The following is a 6,912-nucleotide window of genomic DNA, read 5'->3' as shown; positions in this document are numbered from 1 at the left end:
AGGTACCTCCTGATGTGATGCAGTGGGGCACCTGGAAAGTACTCTTGCTAAAAACATTGCTCCTGAATCTCATAAAGCCTCTTAATGTAACACCCAGTTTATAGAAAATTCGAGGGTTGGAAGAACATGTTAAATGACACCATGAGAATATAGTCAACTAAATATAGAAGGGCTGTCTACAGGGACAAACGACCTTTTTCTGTAGCAAGTGAATAACGAGAGATTTAAAAAAGAAAAAAGGCAGGAGAGACCTGTTAACCAAGTAAAGGAGGCTTGGGAGACACATTACCCTAAGCAGTTGTGCACCTGCGTTCAATCCTGATTTGCAAAAAGCAATTATACAAAAATATTTTGAGGCCGTCAAGGAAATCTAAGTGTGGGATAGATAATTAGATGATATTAAGAATTACTTTTAATTTTGTTGGCTGCGATAATGATTGTGGTTATGATTTTTAAAAGTCCTTATCAGAGACACTGAAGTAGATACTAGTGAAATAAATGGTGTCTGCAATTTGCTTTACTTCCATTTAAAAAAAAGCTGTGAGGAGGGGTAGATGAAGTGAGCATAGAGAAAGCTGGTGTTCACACTGGATAATGTGTTCCAGTCTTTTAGCTTCTATATGTCTGAAAATTTCATAATAAAAAGTTAAAAATGCTGAAATTGGTTTACTGGTGGCATTTAAACACTTCACTTTAAATAGTGAAAACAAATACAGAACTCTCCAGGCTGGTAGAACCTCAGCTTTTGGAAAATTGCCTTTTGGCTTATCTGCATATTTGGTCTGGTTGGTTTCTTGGCAAATTAGTATTTACATTAACTTCATGTTATTCCTCATCCTGAAGTCCCCAGGAGCCCTCAAATAAACCAAGAGAAGTCATAATTACAGATACTTAGAGAGTTAACGCTATGGATAATTGCTAATCAGTAGGCTGTTCATACCAATAAACAGGCAGAAGAGGGGGTTTGGGGAAGATTGTCAGTGAATGGAAATAAATTAAGTCAGGAGGAGAATAATTTGTGTGCTTGACTGAGTTGGCTTGTAGAAGTGTATGTAAATAGCACTCTGGTCATGATTGCTAAAGGTGGTCTCTTCTGACTGGTGTAGAATCTAGGGTTCTCCCACCACGCCTTAAATGAACATAGCGCTGTAGAGTGTGGGGTCGAACTTTTCTCTCTCTCTCTCTCTGCCTTGATGGAGTCATTTGACTTCAGTTTGTTACCATCTCTCTGTAGATGATCGCCAAATTGGTATCCTTGGCCCAAATGACTCAGTTGGGCGCTAGAATCACATTTCCCTCCACCTGGACTTGGTTCCCTGCCTTCCTTGCCAGCCTCGCCTGAGGCTCCCCATGCTGGCTGAGCACCATTCACACCAGCTCTTGGTGCTCTGCCTTGGGCGCCATTCTCGCCAGCCCTGCCTTAGCCATGTCCTTAGCCGTCTTCTCAATTTATAATGATTGTCTCCTCTTCTCCACTGTGAGGCCCCCAAGCAGGACACCTTTCTGTCTTGGTTGACACTTCACACCCTGCACTTTGCTTCCACCGTCAGTAGACATTTGTTGGATTTACAAGTGAATGATTGATGAATGAATGGACACGTCTGGCTCTGGGCTAAACCTGGGAGACAGACGTGAACGATACAGTTTTTTCCTCCAGGCATCTTGGTCATTGGCTCGGGGAGGGAGATGAGTAAGCCAAAATTACAGTTTTAAGTTGTATGAGAAAAGCACACAGAGGTTCTGGAAGTGATGGGAACAAGAAGTCTGGGAGCATGATTGGAGTTAGGGAAAGGAGGAGGGATGGGTATTTGTAGGCGAGGAACCAGCCTTTCCAGAAGCAGGGCGGTCAGAGAAAACTTTGCATGGTGGGAGTGTGTGGGCTGGCTGTCAGGGAGGTGACACCAGCAGGACAGGATGTGACCGGAAGATAAGGGCTCTTGTGTCACAGCTGAGGACTGTGGATTTCCGAAGGCTGTTAGGAACCCTTGGAGGATCTTAAGACTGGAATGTCGTGGAAGGATTATTTCTCTGCTTGCTTTAGAGAAACCTCAGATGCACAGAAATGGAAGGATTGGATCTGTGTGTTAGAACACCTTCCAGATGGGTTGAAGGTGCTAGGAGAGGCTTCAGGAATTTAGGGTGGGTTGTGGCTGGTGGGGAGAGACCACAGCCCTGATGGATTTCCCTGGGCAGGAGCACACTTCTGATCAGGCTGAATTTCCTGACAATTACAGCATTTTTTAGCATGGCTCCTCTTGGGCCTAGAGCCCTAGGGCTGGGGCACATGGGAAGCAGGTAGTCACAGCTCTCGGGAGGCTGTGATGAACAGGAAATTGTCACGTTGGGGGTGTTCACCCTTACTGGGCCACCACTCCTTGTACTGGTGGTGTGTGACACCACTCAGGAAGCACTTGTCACCGCAGCCGCTTCTTTGCCATTAGAGGGATGTTAAAGGATCCTCTGGGTTCTCCTGGTTCTTGAACCAAACTCAGGGTGAGCAAGGAAGCAGCTTTTGTGTCCAGGATGTCAGAACATCCCTGCCTCCTGTGCTCTCCAGGCCCTTGGAAAGCCCGTCTCCTCACAGGGGCTGATGATGATCAAGCAGTGATTAAGGGCCCAGACTTCAGTGTGGCAGGGCTCGAAGGATTTGAGAGTGAATTACAAGATCCTGACTGTGAGAAGGACTTATTAATATCCAAAGAGGGAGGATCAGGTTTTCTTAGGGGCCTGTTAGGTACCTTTTAGATACCCAGGGCTTCCTAGGTGGCTCAGTGGTAAAGAAACCGTCCGCCAATGCAGGAGACACGGGTTCGATCCCTGGGTCAGAAAGATCTCCTGGAGAAGGAAATGGCAATCCTCTCTAGTATTCTTGCCTGCGAAATCCCATGGACAGAGGAGTCTGGTGATCTACCATCTGTGGGGTTGCAAAGAATCAGACACGCCTGAGCACACATGCATTAGATAACCAGGTGGAATAGTCTGTAGCGGGCAGTTGAATCTGTGACTCAGAATTGCTTTGGACTGACTCTCCTTTCCTGCCCCATCCATGTCATCAGTAACTAACTTTATTACTGGCCTTCTGTGCAGTCTGTCTTGTAACTTCTCTTGCATTCTCATCTGTCACACAGTCCTCTCTCCTGGCCCCGTCGGCTGTGTACCTGTGGGTGCGATTGAAGTTTTGTGCTTCTCTCTGCTCTGCCAGGCTTTTTTTTTCTTTTCTTCTGCAGGGTAATTTTGATAAGAAGCCCACTTTGCTACAAATATCCAGTGGCTCCCCCATTGTTCACTGACATTCTCACGATCTTCAGCCAACTTTCCTAGTGTTCTCTCCAACCAAGTGGAGCCACTACTGTTTGTTACGCAAACACACCCCACATTGTCCAGACGTGGAGCCTTTGTCCGTGCTGCCACTTCCAGCCAGCGTGGCCCCCCACTCTCTCTCTTAGGCCTCTGGCTCCCTTGATATAAAATCAAAACTCAGCTTAGAGATGAATTAAGGTACTGAGCATAAGCTCTGGACTGTTGGGAGGGGAGCCACCCAGGAGGCAGATGTGTCTCCTGGTCACTTTGTTTCAGACATGTGTGTTTGCGCGGAGACTGATGGCTTCGGGCTCCCATGTTTGGGGGTGAAGTGCCTTCTCATGCTTAGTCACAGGACGTCGTGTGCCATTCCAGCTCCGAGTGAAATTGGAGATGGAAGATTATCTTGAAGCTGATGGTGTCCTTTTCCCTGTTGTTCTGGGACTGTGTTTTGAATTAAATTATTTTAGAAACAGATGGCCGACTGAGAGTTTTTTCGCCTTTGTTCTTAGTGAATTGAGTATTTAGTTGAGTTTGTTTTGGTTACTTAAAGTGCTGACAGCCTTGCTTTCCAGGTTGGTAAAAGAGGATTGCATTTTATTTAGGAAAAAGATAAAGTGCGACAGAACATCTCCCAACAAATACTCAAACATGCTTTGAATTAAACCAACATTTTAATATCCTTACCTCCTCAAATAAAAAAATCGTGCACAGAGAGAGAGAGGCCCAGATCCCAATGGGAAGCTATCCTGGTGTTTCAATGATAATAGTATGCGTGTGGAAAAGCTTCATGGGCCCATTATTTCAGGACTGTATGGTTGCAGTTGTTGTTTTCTGAAGTTGCTCGTTAGTTCTCTTCCTGTTTCAGTGATGTCACTAATTGTTATCTGTATCTCCATCTCTTGAGGAAGAAGGGGAAGATGTGACTAATTACAGCAGATTTCTTCTAGGGAGCTGAGCAAGTTTGATACAGAACGGAACCCAGTTCTGTTATCTGTGGAAGGTTCTGGAGCTGTCGTCTCCCTCTCTGACCAGGATTGTATTATGCCAGTGCTGTGCTTTTTATTAGCTTTTATTTTTCCAGTTAAAACTGAAGCCCCCACCTCTGATGTAGTAGCCATGTGCCAGTTTGGGGACCACTCTTTCCCTTTCTGGGGAATCCATATTATGTCCAAGGTCCAAAGGCTGCAGGGTTGACTGGCAGTGTGGCATGTGACCTGGGTGAGGCTAGTGGGGCACTCCTGGCTGGACTCTGAACTTTGCAGGAGTGAGGTCATGAAGCAAAGGCCCAGAGGGTCCCCTGACGGCTGTGCCAGTCGTGGTTCCGGCCGGGCGGTGTCAGCTGACTCTCCTTGCAGAGACCCCAGCCGGCTCCCTCACTGTCGGCATCACTTGTCTCTTGACTGTGTTCTGAGCCTGAGCCACCTTGTTCGTTCCGTAGACCCTCTGGTGTCTTCCCACTGAATCCCGTCGTGCTTGTGTGGCCAGAGCTGTTTCCACTGTGAACAACAGAGAACCCTGACTGAGTAACCCTCACAAGCAAGCAGGCATGTATAGGGTCACATGTCAGGCCTAGACAGGGGAAGTCCACGCTTTCACACCCATTTTCAGGAACGTTGTATCTCATGAGGAGAGGAGGGAGCCAAGACCCAGGGATGTGTGAGTTACTCAGGGCCGGCAGCCCCTGGGCCCGTGGTGGGCCGGGACCGGGCCTCAGGCCCACAGGTTTCCTGTCGTCTCTACTCTATCACAGAGCCTTTTGCTTGAGCCAGGAATGAATGGTGTTGTCTTGGTCACTTGAGCCGCCCTGGCAAAACGCCAGACTGTGTGACGCCAACAGGAATTGGCTTCCTTCTAGCTCTGAGGCTGGGGTCCACGATTGAGGTGCCGACAGGGCTGGTGTCTGTCGAGGCGCCACGCCTGTGCTTACAGATGCTGCCTTCTCACTGTGTCCTCACGTGGCCTTTCCTCCGTGCCCGGGCACCCGGGGCTGGTGAGCTCTGGTTTCCCTCTTCTTATAAAGGGTCCTGTTCTGTCAGATCAGGAAGGACCCTACCCTCATGACTGCCTTTAACCTCCATCACCTCCCTAAAGGCCCCATCTCCAAACACCGTCACAGGAGGGTTAGGGCTTCAACACAGAGACCTGGGCAACACAGTTCAGTTCATGACAGATGGGCACTACGGCGATTCAGGAAGTTTACTGGTGTTTGTGACTTAATAATAGTTGAGAAACAAAGGATATCAAAGGAAGATTTCTAAAAAGAGTTTTTATGTAGTGCTGAGGTCTTAAAATACCCGGATTGGCCAGCATGCTCAGTTGCTTCAGTCATGGCTGACTCTTTGCGACCCCATGGACTGTAGCCCACCAGGCTCTCTGTCCGTGGGATTCTCCGAGTAAGAATACTGGAGTGGACTGCCGTTTGCTTCTCCAGGGGATCTTCCTGACCCAGGTATTGAACCTGCATCTCTTATATCTCCTGCATTGGTAGTTGGATTCTTTACCACTTGTGCCACCTGAGGTCTTTAAAATACTGAGGACTGGCCAGCAGTTACTATTTATTCACCTCGAGCTTGAGTCTTTTCTGTGCAGAGAGCTCTTTGGTGATTGTTCTTTGGCTGAGCCCCCAGATCCAACCTGAAACGCTGAATCGGGAACCAGTTTCCCAAACTGCATGGGACCTGTGAAGCCTGCCCTCTGGTTTCAGGCTGTAGCTCCCCCGACAGAGCCTGGCTATATCCTCTCATGCCTGTTTCAGCATCCTCCACTGACCTGGTTGCTGCCGTCCCCACCCTAGGCCAGAATCCCCTTCAGGACTCTCTAGCAAGTCTGTGCATCATGCCCTGTCTGCACTCACCCTCTCTTCCAGGTGAGGGTCAAAGTCTGCTTCCCCTCTGGACCCCATTTCCTTCTTCCTTCCCAGCCCTCTGGGCTTTGCACCTTTTACTTCTTCCTCTCTTGTGGGTTGTTCCGTCAGCATTGTTCCCAGTCTGGTCCTCACAAAGAAGGGTCTTTGTGCTTGGCATTAGTATTACCTGTGGTGTGGTTTTCAAAACACAGATTCCACCACAACAGGAACAGCAGCAAACACAGGTGCCCACACCGAGTCCTGAGCCCCAGGCCCAACCTGCTGAGTGAGAACCCGACTTATTTTAGTTTTTATTTGGAAAGCATCTTAGACATCAAGCAAAGCTGCGAAATTAACAGAGTTCTCATGAGCCCCTTTACTCAGCATCTGCTCTTGGCCCTGGTTAACCTGTTCTTCACGCTGTAGTAGGAGGGACTTTTAGATCATTATTCCGATTGTGTCATTCTTGCTTTATGCTTTTAAAGGATATCACAATGGCTTTTACTCTAGGGAGGGATTTAAGCTTTCCATCTTAAGACACAGACACACAAATCTCAAACAATTACAGAAAAGATTGATAAATTTAACCACATTAAAACTGATCATTTCTGTTCATCAAAAGACCACATAAAACTCAGATGTTCTTTATGTTACTATATATATGTGACCTGATAAATTCGTCTTTATAAGTAGTATTTCTTATCTACTAGATATTTGGTAATAACAACAGTACCACTTGGAGGAGAGAGTAGAAGATAGGTAGC

General features: G+C 47.3%; 1 protein-coding gene across 1 annotated transcript in view; it reads left to right on the top strand.

Annotated features, from left to right (window-relative positions):
• KIAA1549 (KIAA1549 ortholog) overlaps positions 1 to 6,912 on the top strand; it is a 124,700-nt gene that overhangs the window by 33,234 nt on the left and 84,554 nt on the right. The gene's annotated exons all lie outside the window — the stretch shown is intronic.

This window comes from Bison bison, unplaced genomic scaffold (genome assembly GCF_000754665.1).
Source record: "Bison bison bison isolate TAMUID 2011002044 unplaced genomic scaffold, Bison_UMD1.0 scf7180017864352, whole genome shotgun sequence".
NCBI classification, from domain to species: Eukaryota; Metazoa; Chordata; class Mammalia; order Artiodactyla; family Bovidae; genus Bison; species Bison bison.
This window is presented reverse-complemented; position numbering and strand designations above follow the sequence as displayed.